The sequence below is a fragment of the Salmo salar genome, chromosome ssa14 (genome assembly GCF_905237065.1).
Source record: "Salmo salar chromosome ssa14, Ssal_v3.1, whole genome shotgun sequence".
Lineage (NCBI taxonomy): Eukaryota > Metazoa > Chordata > Actinopteri > Salmoniformes > Salmonidae > Salmo > Salmo salar.
Window position 1 is genome coordinate 73,992,370 of NC_059455.1, and position 23,598 is coordinate 74,015,967.

Sequence of the window (23,598 nt, forward strand, 5' to 3'; positions counted from 1 at the left end):
AAATAAATAGTGACACGAGGAATAAATAAAAGACTGAATAATGAGTAAAAATAACATGGCTATCTACAGGGAGTACCAGTACCGAGTCGATGTGATAAAATGATGGTGATAAAATGGTCAGGTCTGTTTTCTTAGTGGATTGAGGTCAAAACTGACATGTGGTTTCAGCAATAGTGCTCAGAGGTTCTGAATGCACCCAGGCTACTTGTATTCATGTATACCTGTATACCCCACAAGACATGCCACCAGAGGTTTCTTCACGATCCCAGAGTCCAGAACAGACTATGGAGGCACACAGTACTACATAGAGCCATGACTACATGGATCTCTATTCCACATCAGGTAACTGATGCAAGCAGTAAAATTAGATTGAAGAAACAGATAACAATACACCTTATGGAACAGCGGGGACTGTGACGAGACACACACACACACACACACACAGGCACATACACACATACACATGATATGACACACACTACACACACGTACACATGGATTTTGTATCGTAGATATGTGGTAGTAGAGTAGTGGCCTGAGGGAACACACTTAATGTGTTCTGAAAAGTGTTTTGAAAGGTAATGTCATGTTGTATATAACGGCCTTAATGTTCCCATTGACATAATAAATACAAATACAACTGCTGCATAATAATAAACCTCACAGCGTTACTCAGTCATACTGTAGACAGACTTCACAGTGGTACTCAGTCATACTGTAGACAGACTTCACAGTGGTACTCAGTCATACTGTAGAAATAGACTTCACAGTGGTACTCAGTCATACTGTAGAAATAGACTTCACAGTGTTACTCAGTCATACTGTAGAAATAGACTTCACAGTGGTACTCAGTCATACTGTAGAAATAGACTTCACAGTGGTACTCAGCCGTACTGTAGAAATAGATTTCACAGTGGTACTCAGTCGTACTGTAGAAATAGACTTCACAGTGTTACTCAGTCATACTGTAGAAATAGACTTCAGTGTTACTCAGTCATACTGTAGAAATAGACTTCACAGCGTTACTCAGTCATACTGTAGAAATAGACTTCACAGTGGTACTCAGTCGTAGTGTAGAAATAGACTTCAGTGTTACTCAGTCATACTGTAGAAATAGACTTCACAGTGTTACTCAGTCATACTGTAGAAATAGACTTCACAGTGTTACTCAGTCATACTGTAGAAATAGACTTCACAGTGGTACTCAGTCGTAGTGTAGAAATAGACTTCACAGCGTTACTCAGTCGTAGTGTAGAAATAGACTTCACAGTGCTACTCAGTCGTAGTGTAGAAATAGACTTCACAGTGCTACTCAGTCGTAGTGTAGAAATAGACTTCACAGTGTTACTCAGTCGTAGTGTAGAAATAGACTTCACAGTGTTACTCAGTCGTAGTGTAGATGTAAGGATCGCCACTGGTAGAGACGAGAAGCAGGTACAGGGAGTGAACATTTAATAGCAACGGACATGGAAAAGGACAGGACAGCGTCTGGACAAGAACACATAACGACATTAATGCTGACACAGGGAACAAATGGGGGAGCAGACAGTTATAGACGGGGCAATCAACAAAGGGAAGGAGTCCAGGTGAGTCCAATAAGCGCTGCTGCGCATAATGATAGTGACAGGTGTGCATAATGAAGGGCAGCCTGGCGCCAGAGAGGGCCAGAGAGGGCCAGAGAGGGCCAGAGAGGGCCAGAGAGGGAGCAGGCGTGACAGTAGAAACAGACTTCACAGTGCTACTTAGTTGTACTGTAGAAATAGACTTCACAGTGTTACTCAGTCTTTCAGGTGTGTGCGTACTGGTAGAGAAGTCAGGTGCAGGAGAGCAGAGATTTGTGAACAGGCGCACACTTTATTGAGGCAAAAGTGCAAAACGCGCAAAACAGTCACAAGAATTATGTTTAACAATAAACATCTTTGTGAAATACCAGGGGGAAAACAAACCAGTCTGGCGCATCAACAATAAACACGTAACAAACAGTCTTTCACAAAGACATGATGGAGAACAGAGGAATCAATACATGTAGATTGATTGGGGAATGAAAACCAGGTGTGCAGGGAACAAGACAAAACAAATGGATACATGAAAAATGGAGAGGCGATGGCTAGAAAGCCGGTGACGTCGACCGCCGAACTCCCGCCCGAACAAGGAGAGGAGCCGACTTCGGTGGAAGTCGTTACCCAGTCATACTGTAGAAATAGACTTCACAGTGTTACCCAGTCATACTGTAGAAATAGACTTCACAGTGTTACCCAGTCATACTGTAGAAATAGACTTCACAGCGTTACCCAGTCATACTGTAGAAATAGACTTCACAGCGTTACCCAGTCATACTGTAGAAATAGACTTCACAGTGGTACTCAGTCATACTGTAGAAATAGACTTCACAGTGTTACCCAGTCATACTGTAGAAATAGACTTCACAGTGTTACCCAGTCATACTGTAGAAATAGACTTCACAGTGTTACCCAGTCATACTGTAGAAATAGACTTCACAGCGTTACCCAGTCATACTGTAGAAATAGACTTCACAGTGTTACCCAGTCATACTGTAGAAATAGACTTCACAGTGTTACCCAGTCATACTGTAGAAATAGACTTCACAGTGTTACCCAGTCATACTGTAGAAATAGACTTCACAGTGTTACCCAGTCATACTGTAGAAATAGACTTCACAGTGTTACCCAGTCATACTGTAGAAATAGACTTCACAGTGTTACCCAGTCATACTGTAGAAATAGACTTCACAGTGTTACCCAGTCATACTGTAGAAATAGACTTCACAGTGTTACCCAGTCATACTGTAGAAATAGACTTCACAGTGTTACCCAGTCATACTGTAGAAATAGACTTTACAGTGTTACCCAGTCATACTGTAGAAATAGACTTCACAGTGTTACCCAGTCATACTGTAGAAATAGACTTCACAGTGTTACCCAGTCATACTGTAGAAATAGACTTCACAGTGTTACCCAGTCATACTGTAGAAATAGACTTCACAGTGTTACCCAGTCATACTGTAGAAATAGACTTCACAGCGTTACCCAGTCATACTGTAGAAATAGACTTCACAGCGTTACCCAGTCATACTGTAGAAATAGACTTCACAGTGTTACCCAGTCATACTGTAGAAATAGACTTCACAGTGTTACCCAGTCATACTGTAGAAATAGACTTCACAGCGTTACCCAGTCATACTGTAGAAATAGACTTCACAGCGTTACCCAGTCGTACTGTAGAAATAGACTTCACAGTGTTGCTCATTCGTACTGTATGAATAGACTTCACAGTGTTACCCAGTCGTACTGTAGAAATAGACTTCACAGTGTTGCTCATTCGTACTGTATGAATAGACTTCAGTGTTACTCAGTCGTACTGTAGAAATAAACTAAACAGCATTCTCCAGATCACCCTGTAATGTGCTCCAGTCAGCAGACATAATGCCAGAGAATCAGTGGGAATGATGATGATGTTCTTATTGCGCTACAGTATCTGATCTCTTCCTCCCAGATACTACTGGCTGCTCCAGCCTCTCGAGCTGCTTTGCCCTCTAACATGAAGAAAGACACTCATTTGAATGGAGAGCAATGTTTCAAGGCGCTGTAGTTCTGCATTGCTGAGTGTCTGGACTCCGGACAGAGGTCACTTTTCCACCAGCTGCAGCTGTATTCAACCTATGGGAGACATTCCTACCAGGACACACACACACCAGGGTGTAAAATGCTAGGATCCTCTCTAGTCTCAGGTCTCATTCTCATGAGACTGTCCTCCTCCACACTGTAAATGGCTGTTTCATTGTCTGCCTGCCTAGGTTTAGCTTTCCAGCTGACGTGGCTGTGACAGGATTCAATACCCGGGCTGTTGAATTCTTAATGTGCCCTTTATGCTGCTACACTTCCCCTTTAAACCTCAGTAACCCTTAGTGGGCCTATCTCTCCTTTTTTGTCTCTGGGCTGTTTCAGGAGGAGGAGGAGGAGGAGGAGGAGGAGGAGGAGGGGAGGGGGGACAGGTGTAATGCTGTTTTAAGAGCAGTGTAAATCAGTGGTGGGTTACTCTTTTTCAAAGTGCTCCACTCCTTCCTTCCTCCTTTCCTTCTTTCAACCTCTGATTCTTTCTTCCTCCTCTCCTTCCTCATCCCCTTCCTTCCTTCCTTCCTTCCTTCCTTCCTTCCTTCCTTCTCTTCTTTCCTCATCTTCTTTCCTAATCTCCTTTCCACCTCTACTTCTTTCCACCTCTCCTTCTTTCCTCCTCTCCTTCCTCTTCCCCTTTCTTCTTTCCTTCCTTCCTTCCTCCTCTCCTTCCTTCCTCCACTCCTTCTTTCCTCCTGTCCTTCTTTCCACCTCACCTTCTTTCCTCCTTTCCTTCTTTCCTCCTCTCCGTCTCCTCCGCTCCGAGGCTTTGTTAATAAAAGTGGTAACACTACTTAAAGCTGACAGGTGTAAATTGTTTTTAAGCATTATGCATTATAAGCATGTACAAGCACATATATTGTCAAATGTCTGTGGCCTGGGTCCTCCAGTCACTGAGAGGCTCAGGTTGTATCTGCTGCTCGTGTGTATTAACTGTAAACAGTGAAATGTTGTCACCCGGACAAATGGCTTCCAATGCAAACACTGGCAAGGGTAGGATTCTATTACAGTTCTGGCACGGAGTCCAGTGTAGACACACACATGCCCATGGCCTTGCTCCCCTCACAAAGACAGGATATCAGCTTCCTGCCAGGGCTTTGATTTTCATTTCAGGTGGCTCTCCTCCTGCCCTTTCACAGCTGCCACTGAGAGGGAAAACAGAGGAAACGTGGGGAATCTCTGTGTTCAGGGTCTCCCAACCCCGTCTCCTCAGGGACCAGCAGCCATTTCACATATTTAATCTATTTCAGTGCCAGCATACCTAATTCAACTGGTCAACTAATCATCAAGCCCTGGAATAGCTCAAATAAGTGGAATGGCAAGAATACAGAACAACTCAATCTAGATGAGAGAGAGAGAAAGAAGGTCTTCAAACTCAATCTGGTACAGTTTTGAGAAAGAAAGGGTGTCGAAGAGCGGATGGTCAGGCGTCACAGGACAGAGACTGTGTGTCGTTTGCAGGCAGGTATCTCAATAGCACTGTTGTGAAATCAATGCTCTCAGTGCAGTGTAATCAATACAGCCATGATCACTATAGGCAAGAGAGGGATGGTTTATTTATACCATAACAAGTGTAACTGGTGGGATTCTTGCCACAGACTTCTCGTATGCCAAGCCATTAGACCAAGAGGATATCCTCAAGGCCAAAGGTCGTTTAAAAACATGTATTTTTTTACAGTTGCGAGGTTTTGCCTGTGGAAACTGATTCATGAACACACAGAAGGCGGCTTTGTCCAAAACATCTATGTGAAAATAATATATCCTGCTGCAGCAACAAAAAATACATGAACTGTCTTTGTTAAAGGAAGATATTGGAGTCTACTTTTTGTGCGAATCTCAAAACCTACCCTATTTTTCAGTCACTAGGGAAACCTAATCAAAAGCTAAGTTTATTATGTATTTGTTTATTTATTTGTCTAGAAAGGGACAGTAATCAGAAGCTAAGTCCTTGTTGACTAGTTAGTGAGAGGTAACAAGCTCCTCTGGAAATTCTCACAGCCGCTGAGTCGGCAGGTCTTATGCTGCCATCTCTCGCCCCTCATACACACACACACACACACACACACACACACACACACACACACACACACACACACACACACACACACACACACACACACACACACACATTGCTGTGTGTGCACCACCCTTTCTCCCAGTCCTTCTCCTTGGGATCTGTGAACAACCAGAGGGCCAGTTCTTGCACATTATTGCGTTGTTTCATGCACTTCTATTTATTTTGTTTTGCCTGGCTGTATCACTCCTTGAGTGTTTCAGTTAAAGCCATTCATTGCTTGTAGCATAAAATTTAACACAGAGATTTCACTGCTTCCCTAAATTTAATGTTACCTCCCTCTCCCCAAAGTGCTTTGCCTGCTGACTGGACTGCAAGGGATAGCAGTTTTTAGAGGTGAGGAAAGGTTTCTTCTAAGTACACAGAAGGTGTAAACCAGTGGAGGCTTGTGGGGGGAGCTATAGGAGGACGGGTTCATTGTAATTGCTGGAATGGAACAAATGGAGCGTAGTTAAACCTGGTTTCCATATATGTGATGTGTTTGATAATGTTCCATTTATTCCATTCCAGCCATTACAATTAGAGGTCGACCAATTAATCGGAATGGCCGATTAATTAGGGCCGATTTCAAGTTTTCATAACAATCGGAAATCGGTATTTTTGGACACCGATTTGGCCAATGTTTTTTTATTTTTTATTTTTTTTACACCTTCATTTAACTAGGCAAGTCAGTTAAGAACACATTCTTATTTTCAATGACGGCCTAGGAACAGTGGGTTAGCTGCCTTGTTCAGGGGCAGAACGACAGATTTTTACCTTGTCAGCTCAGGTCCTCTAATTATGAAAAATCATAATCGGTCGACCTCTAATTACAATGAGCCCGTCCTCCTATAGCTCCTCCCACCAGCCTCCACTGGTGTAAACTGCAGAGTTACTTGATGTATTGTTGCTTGACTGGAATGCTGACTGACTGCTACCCTCCTCTTTATCTCTCTGAGAGATAAGGCTCTAGTCTCTCCCTCAAAGAAGATTCAATCTTTCGCTCTCAGTTTTTGAAGAAGATAAAAGACGTTAAGATAAAAGCCACGACAGATACCACCAGGACTGGTCTGATTTGGGATGAAAACAGGAACAGAAGTTAGCAGGAATCATGACTCTGGCCACGGGCTCACAAGGCTGGCTTTGCTCTCACTGATGTGATGCTGCCTAGGAACACTTCTATGTAGTTTTTACAATGGCTGTTTTTGGAAGTGTGTGTGTGTGAAATTGAAAAAGATATGGATTGCTATTGAGTCTCCTGGCAGTCTCCTTACAGAACAATGGTAGTTGTGGACCCAACAGAAATAGTTTATAATACTGTACTCTACATTCACAGGCTGTTTGATTTGATGTACTCCTCAGATCAATGTGTCTGTCTCCACGCGTTCGCTCAGCTCTAAACCCTAGTGACCCTGGTCCACCCTGTCTGCCCCTCTCAGCCTCTAACTGATCCTCACGCTCTATAGTTAAATTGGAGGTCAGACACACAGTTCTGCTCCAATTGATCTCTCTTCCTCTCAGACTGCGTGAGTGCGTGTGTGTGTTGACATAATCTCCTGCTCACCTCTCTTTCTTCTCTCTCTCTCTCCGTCTTCCTCTGACTCCCGCTGTCCTCTCCTCTCTCTGCACTCTGTTTTATTGCTCACTGTTAGTGTTTTAACACCTACACAAGTCATGTTAATGAATTACCTGTAAGGTGCAGTAATGGCAACATGAGAGGTTATCATCATTCAAGTGATCACTGGGGAAGCTTGGGAAGCAGGGTATTAACCTGGACTGGACTGAGACCGTTGTGTCTTGTCCATTTATTTACAGAGCAGTGAAGTATTCGGAGAGTGGTAATAGGTTACTGTAGCTAGGGAGTTGTTGCTGCATGTTTGTAAACACAACACAGACGACAGAGACAGAAATGGAGAGACTTTCTTTCCATGTCATTCAGGGAAGGAGCAGGAGAAGAATAAGAAGGTTGATGGTTATGAAGCTTGTGACTGCACTGTGAGAGATAGCTGAAATCCTGATTAGGGGCTAGATTCAACCTGATTGCCTTTAAAAGGTGCATAGCGGACAAAATACAATGTTCCCATGTTTGCATAGACCACATTTTTGTAAACCCTGTATATGTCTGCTCAATGGGAAATTACCTTTAAATGTCTAGATCTTGTCATAGCAAATAATTCACAAACCAAAATAGTTGATGTCATCCCCTTCTGATGATTGAAGTTGATAATATTCTCTTTATATGGGGGTAAGTTGAGTAAGCGTGGGTGGCATGTAGGCCTGATGCATTATATGGGGGTAAGCGTGGGTGGCATGTAGGCCTAATGCATTATATGGGGGTAAGCGTGGGTGGCATGTAGGCCTAATGCATTATATAGGGGTAAGTTGAGTAAGAGTGGGTGGCATGTAGGCCTAATGCATTATAAGGGGGTAAGCGTGGGTGGCATGTAGGCCTGATGCATTATATGGGGGTAAGTTGAGTAAGCGGGGGTGGCATGTAGGCCTAATGCATTATATGGGGGTAAGTTGAGTAAGCGTGGGTGGCATGTAGGCCTAATGCATTATATGGGGGTAAGTTGAGTAAGCGTGGGTGGCATGTAGGCCTAATGCATTATATGGGGGGTAAGTTGAGTAAGCGTGGGTGGCATGTAGGCCTAATGCATTATATGGGGGTAAGTTGAGTAGCGTGGGTGGCATGTAGGCCTAATGCATTATATGGGGGTAAGTTGAGTAAGCGTGGGTGGCATGTAGGCCTAATGCATTATATGGGGGTAAGCGTGGGTGGCATGTAGGCCTAATGCATTATATGGGGGTAAGTTGAGTAAGCGTGGGTGGCATGTAGGCCTAATGCATTATATGGGGGTAAGTTGAGTAAGCGTGGGTGGCATGTAGGCCTAATGCATTATATGGGGGTAAGTTGAGTAAGCGTGGGTGGCATGTAGGCCTAATGCATTATATGGGGGTAAGTTGAGTAAGCGTGGGTGGCATGTAGGCCTAATGCATTATATGGGGGTAAGTTGAGTAAGAGTGGGTGGCATGTAGGCCTAATGCATTACTTGCTGTCTGGCTGATACTATCAGCAATATCAAATCAAATCAAATCAAATCAAATTTATTTTTATATAGCCCTTCGTACATCAGCTGATATTCTCAAAGTGCTGTACAGAAACCCAGCCTAAAACCCCAAACAGCAAGCAAAGCATGTGAAAGAAGCACGGTGGCTAGGAAAAACTCCCTAGGAAAAACTCCCTAGAAAGGCCAAAAACCTAGGAAGAAACCTAGAGAGGAACCAGGCTATGAGGGGTGGCCAGTCCTCTTCTGGCTGTGCAGGGTGGATATTATAACAGAACATGGTCAAAATGTTAAAATGTTAAAATGTTCATAAATGACCAGCATGGTCAAATAATAATAATCATAGTAGTTGTCGAGGGTGCAACAAGCACGTCCGGTGAACAGGTCAGGGTTCCATAGCCGCAGGCAGAACAGTTGAAACTGGAGCAGCAGCACGGCCAGGTGGACTGGGGACAGCAAGGAGTCATCATACCAGGTAGTCCTGAGGCATGGTCCTAGGGCTCAGGTCCTCCGAGAGAAAGACAGAAAGAGAGAAAGAGAGAATTAGAGAGAGCATATTTAAATACACACAGGACACCGGATAAGACAAGAGAAATACTCCAGATGTAACAGACTGACCCTAGCCCCCCGACACATAAACTACTGCAGCATAAATACTGGAGGCTGAGACAGGAGGGATCAGAAGACACTGTGGCCCCATCCGATGATACCCCGGACAGGGCCAAACAGGCAGGATATAACCCCACCCACTTTGCCAAAGCACAGGCCCCACACCACTAGAGGGATGTCTCCAACCACCAACTTACCGTCCTAAGACAAGGCCGAGTATAGCCCACAACGATCTCCGCCATGGCACAACCCAAGGGGGCGCCAACCCAGACAGGAAGACCACGTCAGTGACTCAACCCACTCAAGTGACGCACCCCTCCCATGGACGGCATGGAAGAACACCGGTAGGCCAGTGACTCAGCCCCTGTAAAAGGGTTAGAGGCAGAGAATCCCAGTGGAAAGAGGGGAACCGGCAAGGCAGAGACAGCAAGGGCGGTTCGTTGCTCCAGCCTTTCCGTTCACCTTCACACTCCTGGGCCAGACTATACTTAATCATAGGACCTACTGAAGAGATAAGTCTTCAGTAAAGACTTAAAGGTTGAGACTGAGTCTGCGTCTCTCACATTGGTAGGCAGACCATTCCATAAAAATGGAGCTCTATAGGAGAAAGCCCTACCTCCAGCCGTTTGCTTAGAAATTCTAGGGACAATTAGGAGGCCTGCGTCTTGTGACCGTAGCGTACGTGTAGGTATGTACGGCAGGACCAAATCGGAAAGATAGGTAGGAGCAAGCCCATGTAATGCTTTGTAGGTTAGCAGTAAAACCTTGAAATCAGCCCTTGCCTTAACAGGAAGCCAGTGTAGGGAGGCTAACACTGGAGTAATATGATCAAATTTTTTGGTTCTAGTCAGGATTCTAGCAGCCGTATTTAGCACTAACTGAAGTTTATTTAGTGCTTTATCCGGGTAGCCGGAAAGTAGAGCATTGCAGTAGTCCAGCCTAGAAGTAACAAAAGCATGGATTAATTTTTCGCGTCATTTTTGGACAGAAAATTTCTGATTTTTGCAATGTTACGTAGATGGAAAAAAGCTGTCCTTGAAACAGTCTTGATATGTTCTTCAAAAGAGAGATCAGGGTCCAGAGTAACGCCGAGGTCCTTCACAGTTTTATTTGAGACGACTGTACAACCATCCAGATTAATTGTCAGATTCAACAGAAGATCTCTTTGTTTCTTGGGACCTAGAACAAGCATCTCTGTTTTGTCCGAGTTTAAAAGTAGAAAGTTTGCAGCCATCCACTTCTTTATGTCTGAAACACAGGCTTCTAGCGAGGGCAATTTTGGGGCTTCACCATGTTTCATTGAAATGTACAGCTGTTGTCACTTGTTGTCACTTGATTTCCACTTGATCTGTTCATAATAATTAAATTGATGGATGTCATATAAGTGGAAGTTATGAACCAAATTACAAACCATTGATGCGTGACTATTAGCAATTCAGTATTTATTCCAGTCATGGAACACACACTGTCACACACATACTCCAGGGATGGGTTGCTAGGCGATGGGGCCGAAGACAATGGGGACACAATTGGTTTACCGCTCATTGAAAGGTCAGAGGGCATCGGATCTTTCTTTCTCCCTCCTCCCAGCCTGGATGTTGCTCCTGATGAAAGTGTGCATTGTGAGCATTTAGCTGGCCAAACGAGGACACACAAAGACCAGTACCAAGCGGACACAGGCCTTTTCGCTGGAAGGAACAAAACACTGAAAAGAGCTTTTCTGTCTGAGGGATTTTGGTATTTTTCCCTCTTTCTGAGCCTTTAACAGTGGAGTATTCCACGAGACCTCAATGAGACTCAATGACTGTGTTGCTGATTGTTCACTATAATGATCCTGTGTGTGTGTATGTCTGTGTGTGCGTGTGCTGGTGACTGGTTACTTATAGTCCTCAGGAGCCCCCTAGACCTGCTGTAACTGAAGCATTGTCAAGGCATTTATGAGCACAATAATGTAATCAGTTCACGTTGACCAGTCAATAATAATCACATTGGTGGTTCTCTCTTTGATGATGATTGACATCACAGAGATCAGTGTAGAAACATGGAATCTGAGTAATGGGATTCCAATCTGAATTGACGTTTAATAGGATAAACCAGGTCAAAGGTCATATGGCGACCACAGGGATGATTGTGGTTGAATCACAACTGATCAGGTCACGGTTAGTATTAAGGTTAATATCCATTAATCAGTGTGTTAGTGAAACAAGGTGAGAGAAGAGGAGATGAGAGTGTGGGGGTGGGGGGGTAGAGGAGAGGAGATGAGAGTGTGGGGGTGGGTGGGGGGGTAGAGGAGAGGAGAGTGTGGGGGTGGGTGGGGGGGTAGAGGAGAGGAGAATGGGTACTGATGTGCATGGATGGGTTTGGCAATGTGTCTTTGTGCTGCGGTAGCTAGCTGGTGCAGTATCATCTATCCACAGGCAGGTATAATCCAGTTAGCCAATAATCTGGAATGGGAGGGATTAGCTTTACATGGTGGAGTATAAATACATGGTAATACTACTGTACTCCCATTTGTCTGTCTGTCTGTCTGTCTGTCTGTCTGTCTGTCTGTCTGTCTGTCTGTCTGTCTGTCTGTCTGTCTGTCTGTCTGTCTGTCTGTCTGTCTGTCTGTCTGTCTGTCTGTGTGTCTGTGTGTCTGTCTGTCTGTCTGCTGGTGTGTCATCCTCTCTCCCTCTCTCTCTCCCCCTCTCCCCCTCTCTCCCTCTCTCCTCCCCCCTAGATCTCTAGTATGGAGTTATGCAGGGTAAGCACTCAGGATATGTTCCTTAGTGAGTTGTTGTTCCCTAGTGATTTGTTGACATCCATGCAGTACCCTTGGGCCTGAAAACATACAACACTTCACTTATATTCACTTACACTTTTTCTCATCCAAGATGGCGTAGCAGTTCAGACGTCCTCTACCCTCCTCTTGTCGTGTCCCGTGTATATATATATTTACATATTTTTCTTCACTTATCTTTTTACATTTTTTCTTCTAAAAACTCAACCTCAAAGCACTCTCCTGCAACCCGCCTCACCAATTTAAAAAAGAAAGTATTATTTACCTCATCTGAATTCCACAACAGAAGCTAGCCAGAGGTTAGCCTTTTTCACTGGCTAACGTTGGAGTTCAGCTAGCCACGGTTAGCTGTCCTCAGCTATCCATTAGCTCGAAAAGCTATCGCCAGTTTTTGTACAGCGCGACTCAGACCAGAGCATACCGGACCTATTCTCTCTCCTTTCCCCGATTTCTACCGCAGGCTCTGGACATTTACACCTGGATCTTGCAGCTAACTAGCTGCTACCTGAGTGACTATTGGCAACGTCGGTCACGGAATTAACACACATTATTACGGAGCTAGCCAGCTGAAGAGTTCCGTCAGCCACTCGTGGGCTTTTCCTGAGCTAGCCAGCTGAAGTGTCTCCTGGGCTACAATCACCTATCCTGACCCTTTTTACTGCCGATGCGGAGCCCCATCGGGTCTTCACGACTGGACCACCGACGTTATCTGCCCGAGGGAGTTATACAACTGGCCCCTCCGTCGCGATGTAACTTGATCGCCCATCTGCGGCCGGCTAATCGTTAGCTGTCTTATCGGCTGCGATCTGAATAGGTCTATCGGACAATTTTCTTGGGCCACTATAACTAACTATTTTGCCAACTTGGACAGGTCCCCCCTTCCACACGGAACCCCATTAACCCACAGATGGAAACGCAAGAGGTGGCTAAAAACAGACCTCCCTCCATCTTCCACCAGCTTGCTACCTATGGCCCGGCTAGCTGTCTGAATCTCACTGGACCCTTTGATCACTCGGCTAAGCATGCCTCTCCTTAATGTCAATATGCAATGTCCATTGCTGTTCTGGTTAGTGTTTATTGGCTTATTTCACTGTAGAGCCTCTAGCCCTGCTCATTATACCTTATCCAACCTCTCAGTTCCTCCACCCACACATGCTATGACATCTTCTGGTTTCAATGATGTTTCTAGAGACAATATCTCTCTCATAATCACTAAATGCCTAGGTTTACCTCCTCTGTACTCACATCCCACCATACCTTTGTCTGTACATTATACCTTGAAGCTATTTTATCGCCCCCAGAAACCTGCTCCTTTTCTCTCTATTCTGGACGTCACAGACGACCAATTCTTATAGCTTTTAGCCGTACACTCATACTTATTCTTCTCTGCTCCTCTGGGGATGTAGAGGTGAATCCAGGCCCTGCAGTGCCTGGCTCCACTCCTACTCCCCAGGCGCTCTCTTTTGATGACTTCTGTAACCGTAATAACCTTGGTTTCATGCATGTTAACATTAGAAGCCTCCTCCCTAAGTTTGTTTTATTCACTGCTTTAGCACACTCTGCCAACCCGGATGTCCTAGCTGTGTCTGAATCTTGGCTTAGTAAGTCCACCAATAACTCTGAAATCTTCATCCCTAACTACAACGTTTTCAGACAAGATAGAACGACCAAAGGGGGCGGTGTTGCAATCTACTGCAGAGATAGCCTGCAGAGTTCTGTCCTGCTATCCAGGTCTGTACCCAAACAATTTAAACTTCTACTTTTAAAAATCCACCTCTCCAAAAACAAGTCTCTCACCGTTGCCGCCTGCTATAGACCCCCCTCGGCCCCTAGCTATGCTCTGGACACCATATGTGAACTGATTGCCCCCCATCTATCTTCAGAGCTCGTGCTACTAGGTGACCTAAACTGGGACATGCTTAACACCCCAGCCATCCTACAATCCAAGCTTGATGCCCTCAATCTCACACAAATTATTAATGAACCCACCAGGTATAACCCCAAAGCCGCAAACACTGGCACCCTCATAGATATCATCCTAACCAACGTGCCCTCTAAATACACCTCTGCTGTTTTCAACCAAGATCTCAGCGATCACTGCCTCATTGCCTGCACCCGTAATGGGTCAGCGGTCAAACGACCTCCACTCATCACTGTCAAACGCTCCCTGAAACATTTCAACGAGCAGGCCTTTCTAATCGACCTGGCCCTGGTATCCTGGAAGGATATTGACCTCATCCCGTCAGTAGAGGATGCCTGGTTATTTTTTTTAAATGCCTTCCTCACCATCTTAAATAAGCATGCCCCTTTCAAGAAATTTAGAACCAGGAACAGATATAGCCCTTGGTTCTCCCCAGACCTGACTGCCCTTAACCAACACAAAAATATCCTGTGGCGTTCTGCATTAGCATCGAACTGCCCCCGCGATATGCAACTTTTCACTTTTCAGGGAAGTTAGAAACCAATACACACAGGCAGTTAGAAACGCCAAGGCTAGCTTTTTCAAACAGAAATTTGCTTCCTGCAACTCAAACTCTAAAAGGTTCTGGGACATTGTAAAGTCCATGGAGAATAAGAACACCTCCTCCCAACTGCCCACTGCACTGAGGATAGGAAACTCTGTCACCACCGATAAGCCCACTATAATTGAGAATTTCAATAAGCATTTTTCTACGGCTGGCCATGCTTTCCACCTAACTACCCCTACTGCATTCAACAGCACTGCACCCCCCACAGCTACTCGCCCAAGCCTCCCCCATTTCTCCTTCTCCCAAATCCATTCAGCTGTTGTTCTGAAAGAGCTGCAAAATCTGGACCCCTACAAATCAGCTGGGCTTGACAATCTGGACCCTTTCTTTCTAAAATTATCTGCCGAAATTATTGCAACCCCTATTACTAGCCTGTTCAACCTCTCTTTCGTGTCGTCTGAGATTCCCATAGATTGGAAAGCAGCTGCTGTCATCCCCTTCTTCAAAGGAGGTGACACTCTTGACCCAAATTGCTACAGACCTATATCCATCCTACCCTGCCTTTCTAAGGTCTTCGAAAGCCAAGTCAACAAACAGATTACCGACCATTTCGAATCCCACCGCACCCTCTCCGCTATGCAATCTGGTTTCAGAGCTGGTCATGGGTGCACCTCAGCCACGCTCAAGGTCCTAAACGACATCGTAACCACCATCGATAAGAAACAATACTGTGCTGCCGTATTCATTGACCTGGCCAAAGCTTTTGACTCTGTCAATCACCACATTCTCATCGGCAGACTCAGTAGCCTTGGTTTCTCAAACGATTGCGTCGCCTGGTTCACCAACTACTTCTCTGACAGAGTTCAGTGTGTCAAATCGGAGGGCCTACTGTCCGGACCTCTGGCAGTCTCTATGGGGGTACCACAGGGTTCAATTCTTGGGCCAACTCTTTTCTCTGTATACATCAATGATGTTGCTCTTGCTGCTGGTGAATCTCTGATCCACCTCTATGCAGACGACACCATTCTGTATACTTCTGGCCCTTCTTTGGACACTGTGTTAACAACCCTCCAGATGAGCTTCAATGCCTTTCAACTCTCCTTCCGTGGTCTCCAACTGCTCCTAAACACAAGTAAAACTAAATGCATGCTCTTCAACCGATCGCTGCCTGCACCTGCCCGCCTGTCCAGCATCACTTCTCTGGACGGTTCTAACTTAGAATTTGTGGACAACTACAAATACCTAGGTGTCTGGTTAGACTGTAAACTCTCCTTCCAGACTCACATCAATCATCTCCAATCCAAAGTTAAATCTAGAATTGGCTTCCTATTTCGCAACAAAGCATCCTTCACTCATGCTGCCAAACATACCCTCGTAAAACTGACCATCCTACCAATCCTCGACTTCGGCGATGTCATTTACAAAATAGCTTCCAATACCCTACTCAACAAGCTGGATGCAGTCTATCACAGTGCCATCCGTTTTGTCACCAAAGCCCCATATACTACCCACCACTGCGACCTGTACGCTCTCGTTGGCTGGCCTTCGCTTCATAATCGTCGCCAAACACATTGGCTCCAGGTCATCTACAAGACCCTGCTAGGTAAAGTTCCCCCTTATCTCCGCTCACTGGTCACCATAGCAGCACCCACCTGTAGCACGCGCTCCAGCAGGTATATCTCTCTGGTCACCCCTAAAGCCAACTCCTCCTTTGGTCGTCTCTCCTTCCAGTTCTCTGCTGCCAATGACTGGAACGAACTACAAAAATCTCTGAAACTGGAAACACTTATCTCCCTCACTAGCTTTAAGAACCAGCTATCAGAGCAGCTCCCAGATCACTGCACCTGTACATAGCCCATCTATAATTTAGCCCAAACTACTACCTCTTCCCCTACTGTATTTATTTATTTTATTTATTTTTGCTCCTTTGCACCATATTATTTATATTTTAACTTTGAACTTTCTTCAAACTACAAATCTACCATTCCAGTGTTTTACTTGCTATACTTTATTTACTTTGTCACCATGGCCTTTTGTGCCTTTACCTCCCTTATCTCACATCATTTGCTCACATTGTATATAGTCTTATTTTTTTTTTTTTTTTCTACTGCATCATTAATTGTATGTTGTTTTACTCCATGTGTAACTCTGTGTTTTTGTATGTTGTCGAACTGCTTTGCTTTATCTTGGCCAGGTCTCAATTGTAAATGAGAACTTGTTTTCAACTTGCCTACCTGGTTAAATAAAGGTGAAATAAAATAAATAAAAAATAAAAATATAATGAGTCACTCCATGAAAGGGGAAATGACCAAGTCCATATTATGGAAAGAACATCTGAAATAAGCGAAGAGAAACGACAGTCCATCATTACTTTAACATTTTTACATTTTAGTAATTTAGCAGACGCTCTTATCCAGAGCGACTTACAGTAGGGAGTGCATACATTTCATTCATTTTTTTTCCTCCGTACTGGTCCCCCGTGGGAATCGAACCCACAACCCTGGCGTTGCAAACACCATGCTCTACCAACTGAGCCACACGGGACCGTGTCTAAGACATGAAGGTCAGTCATTGCGGAAAATTTCAAGAACTTTGAAAGTTTCTTCAAGAGCAGTCGCAAAAACCATCAAGTGCTATGATGAAGCTGGCTCTCATGAGGACCGCCACAGGAAAGAAAGACCCAGTTACCTCTGCTGCAGAGGATAAGTTCATTAGAGTTGACTGCACCTCAGACTGGAGCCCATATAAATGCTTCACAGAGTTCCAGTAACAGACATATCTCAACATCAACTGTTCAGAGGAGAGTGCGTGAATCAGGCCTTCATGGTCAAATTGCTGCAAAGAAACCACTACTAAAGGACACCAATAAGAAGAAGACACTTGTTTGGGCCAAGAAACACGAGCAATGGACATTAGACCGGTGGAAATCTGTCCTTTTGTCTGATGAGTCCAAATTTGAGATTTTTGGTTCCAACCGCTGTGTCTTTGCGAGACGCAGAGCAGGTGAACGGATGAACTCCGCATGTGTAGTTCCCACCGTGAAGCATGGAGGAGGAGGTGTGATGGTGTGGGGGTCCTTTGCTGGTGGCACTGTCTGTGATTTATTTAGAATTCAAGGCACAGTTAACCAGCATGGCTACCATAGCATTCTGCAGCGATACTCCATCCCATCTGGTTTGCGCTTAGTGGGACTGTCATTTGTTTTTCAACAGGATAATGACCCAACATACATTAGTAATGGAAAGGAAACACAGACTCTTGGTTTAAGTATTAAAATGATCCTTTAGTAATACAATTGTATGCAGAAGTTGGTACAGAGTACAGTATAACAGTATATGATAGCTCTCCTCAAGTTCTGCAAAATGTCTAAGACATCCTGTAACTCATATAGCCTCTCCCAGTCCTCTTTGCGTGAGTTTCCCTGGCAACAACATTTGAATAAATCTAACCTCTCCCTGACAGCAGCAACCATCTTGTCAGCAATTAAAAGCTCAGAAGTGGGTTTGACCGAAACTTGACCTTTCATCACAAGTATAGAGTCATAACAAGGTGAACGAGTTCAAGCACCTTCTGACAGGTGGCAGTCTTCATCAGGCCTGCGGCAGCCTGGTGTTCTCAGAAAACCAGTGGTATTCTCAGAACCTCAGATAGCCAGGTGGGGCCCAGACAGGAGGAGTATGTATGAACGTAGGCGGTTTCTGCCTTCTGATAGTGTCTGAAGGGCACAACACTCAAAACAGTTGTTAACCTCTCTAGGGTCGGCGGGACGAAATCGTCCCACCTACTCAACAGCCAGTTGAATCCCGTGGCGCGTTATTCAAATACCTTAGAAATGCTATTACTTAAATTTCTCAAACATATGACTATTTTACACCATTTTAACCTCTTACATCTAGACGTTCCGCTAGCGGAACACCTGCTCCAATATCCAATGATAGGCGTGGCGCGAATTACAAATTCCTCAAAAATACAAAAACTTCAATTTTTCAAACATATGACTATTTCACAGCATTTTAAAGACAAGACTCTCCTTTATCTAACCACACTGTCCGATTTCAAAAAGGCTTTACAGCGAAAGCAAAACATTAGATTATGTCAGCAGAGCACCAAGCCAGAAATAATCAGACACCCATTTTTCAAGCTAGCATATAATGTCACAAAAACCCAGAAGACAGCTAAATGCAGCACTAACCTTTGATGATCTTCATCAGATGACACACCTAGGACATTATGTTATACAATACATGCATGTTTTGTTCAATCAAGTTAATATTTATATCAAAAACTGCTTTTTACATTAGCATGTGACGTTCAGAACTAGCATACCCCCCGCAAACTTCCGGGGAATTTGCTAACAATTTACTAAATTACTCACGATAAACGTTCACAAAAAGCATAACAATTATTTTAAGAATTATAGATACAGAACTCCTCTATGCACTCGATATGTCTGATTTTAAAATAGCTTTTTGGTGAAAGCACATTTTGCAATATTCTAAGTACATAGCCCATCCATCACGGGCTAGCTATTTAGACACCCGGCAAGTTTAGCACTCACCAATATCAGATTTACTATTATAAAAGTTTGATTACCTTTTGTTGTCTTCATCAGAATGCACTCCCAGGACTGCTACTTCAATAACAAATGTTGGTTTGGTCCAAAATAATCCATCGTTATATCCGAATAGCGGCGTTTTGTTCGTGCGTCCCAGACACTATCCGAAATGGTAAATCAGGGTCGTGCGCATGGCGCAATTCGTGACAAAAAAATTCTAAATATTCCATTACCGTACTTCGAAGCATGTCAACCGCTGTTTAAAATCAATTTTTATGCAATTTATCTCGTAAAAAAGCGATAATATTCCGACCGGGAATGTCCTTTTCGGCAAACAGAGGAAAAATCACAAAAACGGGGGCGGCCAGGGCACGCGCCTAAACCCACAGTCCCTTGATCGGCCACTTGAGAAAGGCGATAATGTGTTTCAGCCTGGGGCTGGGATGACGACATTCAGGTTATTCCCGGGCTCTGAGCGCCCATGGAAGACGTAGGAAGTGTCACGTTAGAGCAGAGATCCTTTGTAAAAGATGGCAAAGAAGTTCAAGAAATGGTCAGACAGGCCACTTCCTGTAAAGGAATCTCTCAGGTTTTGACCTGCCATTTGAGTTCTGTTATACTCACAGACACCATTCAAACAGTTTTAGAAACTTTGAAGTGTTTTCTATCCAAAGCCAATAATTATATGCATATTCTAGTTACTGGGCAGGAGTAGTAACCAGATTAAATCGGGTACGTTTTTTATCCAGCCGTGAAAATACTGCCCCCTACCCCCAACAGGTTAATACACACACAGAGGTCTCCTAGAAGAGGAGACCTTACAGTTTATCATAACACAATTTATTAACCCTTTAAAAGGTATGAGGCCTTGGTTTAACCCTCTTCAACTCCATCACCTCCTTGATTACCTGTCCTATTTATGTAATTCCCTTTGGTTCCTTCCCCAGGTGTTGTTTCTGTTTCAGTTTGTCTGTGCGTTGATCGTGTTTCTTGTTTTGTATTATGTTTCGTTCATTCATTAAATGTATTCACTTCCTGTACTTGCTTCCCAACCCCCAGCGCACACGTTACACCCGCTTATAAATATCTGGGCATCTGGATTGACGAAAAGCAGAGGATAAATTCATTAGAGTTACCAGCCTCAGAAATTGCAGCCCAATTAAATGTTTGTGTGTGTGTGTGTGTGTGTGTGTTTCGTGTATAAGGGTGCTTGTGCGTGCGTGTGTGTGTGTGTATAAGGGTGCTTGTGCGTGCGTGTGTGTGTGTGTATAAGGGTGCTTGTGCGTGCATGTGTGTGTGTATAAGGGTGCTTGTGTGTGCGTGTGTGTGTGTATAAGGGTGCTTGTGCGTGTGTGTGTGTGTGTGTGTGTGTGTGTGTGTGTGTGTGTGTGTGTGTGTGTGTGTGTGTGTGTGTGTGTGTGTGTGTGTGTGTGTGTGTGTGTGTATAAGGGTGCTTGTGCGTGCGTGTGTGTGTGTGTGTATAAGGGTGTGTGTGTGTGTGTGTATATATAAGGGTGTGTGTGTGTGTGTGTGTGTGTGTGTGTGTGTGTGTGTGTGTGTGTGTGTGTGTGTGTTCAACAGGAGAGGTAGTGGTGTCAGGAATATCCTCTGTCATACAATACCTCCCTCTGACTGACTGGGACATCTCCTCTATCCACACTGCTACCAGTGTCACTCTGGGACATCTCCTCTATCCACACTGCTGCCAGTGTCAGTCTGGGACATCTCCTCCAAACTCCAAACTCTGCAGACGTCTGTGATAGTTCCTGTTTCTTTGCATGTGATGCCCAGCTGCCGCCTGAGTAAAAATAGTTTTCAGGAAGAGCCGTGGGAGATGAGGCAGGATGGGTGAGGGAGGAAGAGTCGTGTGGGGGGGGGGGGTTACGGTTAGGGGGGAGACTGTGTGATGGTGTGGGTGTGGGGGAGAGAGGGGCATTGGGAGAAGGTAGGGAGGAGTGAGGGATGAGGAAGCCTTGGTAGAGGGAGTTGATGAACAGAGAGGGAAAAGACTGTCTTTATGACACTAATATTACATCATCAACCGTCTCCGATGTCACTGAGGCCTGTTTCTCCACCATTATGCTTTTATGCTTTTATGTGTGGTTAGGCTTTTACTACCCACCACAGTGGCAGAGTGAGGACCGGTGATTAAGCACATTGATGGAGTACAGAAGTTTGTTATGCTACTGGATAGGGAAACCAGTGGTTCCACAAGCCTGGGTTAGAAATGGGTGTCGCTGGTGGTGCTCTAAACATATCCAGATGCGGTCTGTAGCCTATATATAGACTTACTGTGGGAAGAGAGGGGAGAAAATAACAATTTTGGCCAACCATAAGAGAACTAGTAGAGAGTGCCATGTAAAATGTCTGTCTCAACCACCGATAGTGGTGGGTTGATTTGACCCACAAACATAGATCTCTCCTTAACCATTCAATCATGTTGGGCAACAACAGCCTAGAGCGTGATGGCGTCCAGAACTATTTACTACTGCCAAACTGTCTGTCTCCTGGAGGCACACCTCTCTCCCTCTCATTCCCCTCCCCCCTCTCTCCCTCTCATTCCCCCCCTCTCCCTCTCATTCCCCCCCTCTCTCCCTCTCATTCTCCCTCTCATTCTCCCCTGCCCCTCTCTCTCCCTCTCATTCTCCCCCCCTCTCCCTCTCATTCTCCCCTCTCTCTCCCTCTCATTCCCCCCCTCTCTCCCTCTCATTCTCCCTCTCATTCTCCCCCCCTCTCTCTCACTTTCCCTCCCTCTCATTCCCCTCCCCCTCTCTCCCTCTCATTCCCCCCTCTCCCTCTCATTTTCCCCCTCTCTCCCTCTCATTCTCCCTCTCATTCTCCTCTGCCCCTCTCTCTCCCTCTCATTCTCCCCCCCTCTCTCCCTCTCATTCTCCCCCTCTCTCTCCCTCTCATTCTCCCCTCTCTCTCCCTCTCATTCTCCCCTCTCTCTCCCTCTCATTCTCCCCTGCCCCTCTCTCTCCCTCTCATTCTCCCCCCTCTCTCCCTCTCATTCTCCCCCTCTCTCCCTTTCATTCTCCCCCTCTCTCTCCCTCTCATTCTCCCCTCTCTCTCCCTCTCATTCTCCCCTCTCTCTCCCTCTCATTCCCCCCCTCTCTCCCTCTCATTCTCCCTCTCATTCTCCCCTGCCCCTCTCTCTCCCTCTCATTCTCCCCCCCTCTCCCTCTCATTCTCCCCTCTCTCTCCCTCTCATTCCCCCCCTCTCTCCCTCTCATTCTCCCTCTCATTCTCCCCCCCTCTCTCTCACTTTCCCTCCCTCTCATTCCCCTCCCCCTCTCTCCCTCTCATTCCCCTCCCCCCTCTCTCCCTCTCATTCCCCCCCTCTCCCTCTCATTTTCCCCCTCTCTCCCTCTCATTCTCCCTCTCATTCTCCTCTGCCCCTCTCTCTCCCTCTCATTCTCCCCCCTCTCTCCCTCTCATTCTCCCCCCTCTCTCTCCCTCTCATTCTCCCCTCTCTCTCCCTCTCATTCTCCCCTGCCCCTCTCTCTCCCTCTCATTCTCCCCCCCTCTCTCCCTCTCATTCTCCCCCCTCTCTCCCTTTCATTCTCCCCCTCTCTCTCCCTCTCATTCTCCCCTCTCTCTCCCTCTCATTCTCCCCTCTCTCTCCCTCTCATTCTCCCCTCTCTCTCCCTCTCATTCTCCCCCCTCTCTCCCTCTCATTCTCCTCTCTCCCTCTCATTCTCCCCTCTCTCTCCCTCTCATTCGCCCCCCCTCTCTCCCTCTCATTCTCCCCTCCCCCTCTCTCTCCCTCTCTCCCTCTCATTCTCCCCTGCCCCTCTCTCTCCCTCTCATTCTCCCCCTCTCTCCCTCTCATTCTCCCCCTCTCTCTCCCTCTCATTCTCCCCCTCTCTCTCCCTCTCATTCTCCCCCCCCCTCTCTCCCTCTCATTCTCCCCTCCCCCTCTCTCTCCCTCTCATTCTCCCCCCCCTCTCTCTCATTCCCTCCTCCCGCCCTCAGACTATTTACAGTACATGGACCAGAATGTGTCATCTCTGGCAAAAGAGAGAATTCTCCTTTCTAAGCTTGTTTCCCACAATTCCTCACTGTGTCCAAACTGAGCTAGACAGAAAATACAGAGGCCTACCTCTTTACTGCAGGCTACCATTTCACATGAATGGCTTTAGTGATACTCTCACTCGCATTGCATTAATGCCTCCCCTCTCGATCTCTTTATCTCTTTCTACTGCTTTGCCTCCCTCTCTCTCTCTCTCTCTTCCAGCCGCTCTCTCTCCTTTAACCCTTCTCTCTCTCTACTTGTCTCTGCCTCTCTCTCGCTCCCACTCCCCCTCTTCTCTAAGTGATGAAAGTAAGAGTGGTATAAGACAACAGAGGTGTGTCTGGCCTGATTCCATTGGTGAAATAGGATTAGATTATCTGTTTTCTCCACTGTGTGTAGTAGGAGGCAATGTAACAATT

General features: G+C 45.5%; 1 protein-coding gene across 2 annotated transcripts in view; it reads left to right on the plus strand.

Annotated features, from left to right (window-relative positions):
- Positions 1-23,598, plus strand: part of LOC106570282 (ubiquitin-conjugating enzyme E2 E2) — a 73,309-nt gene that overhangs the window by 17,788 nt on the left and 31,923 nt on the right. The gene's annotated exons all lie outside the window — the stretch shown is intronic.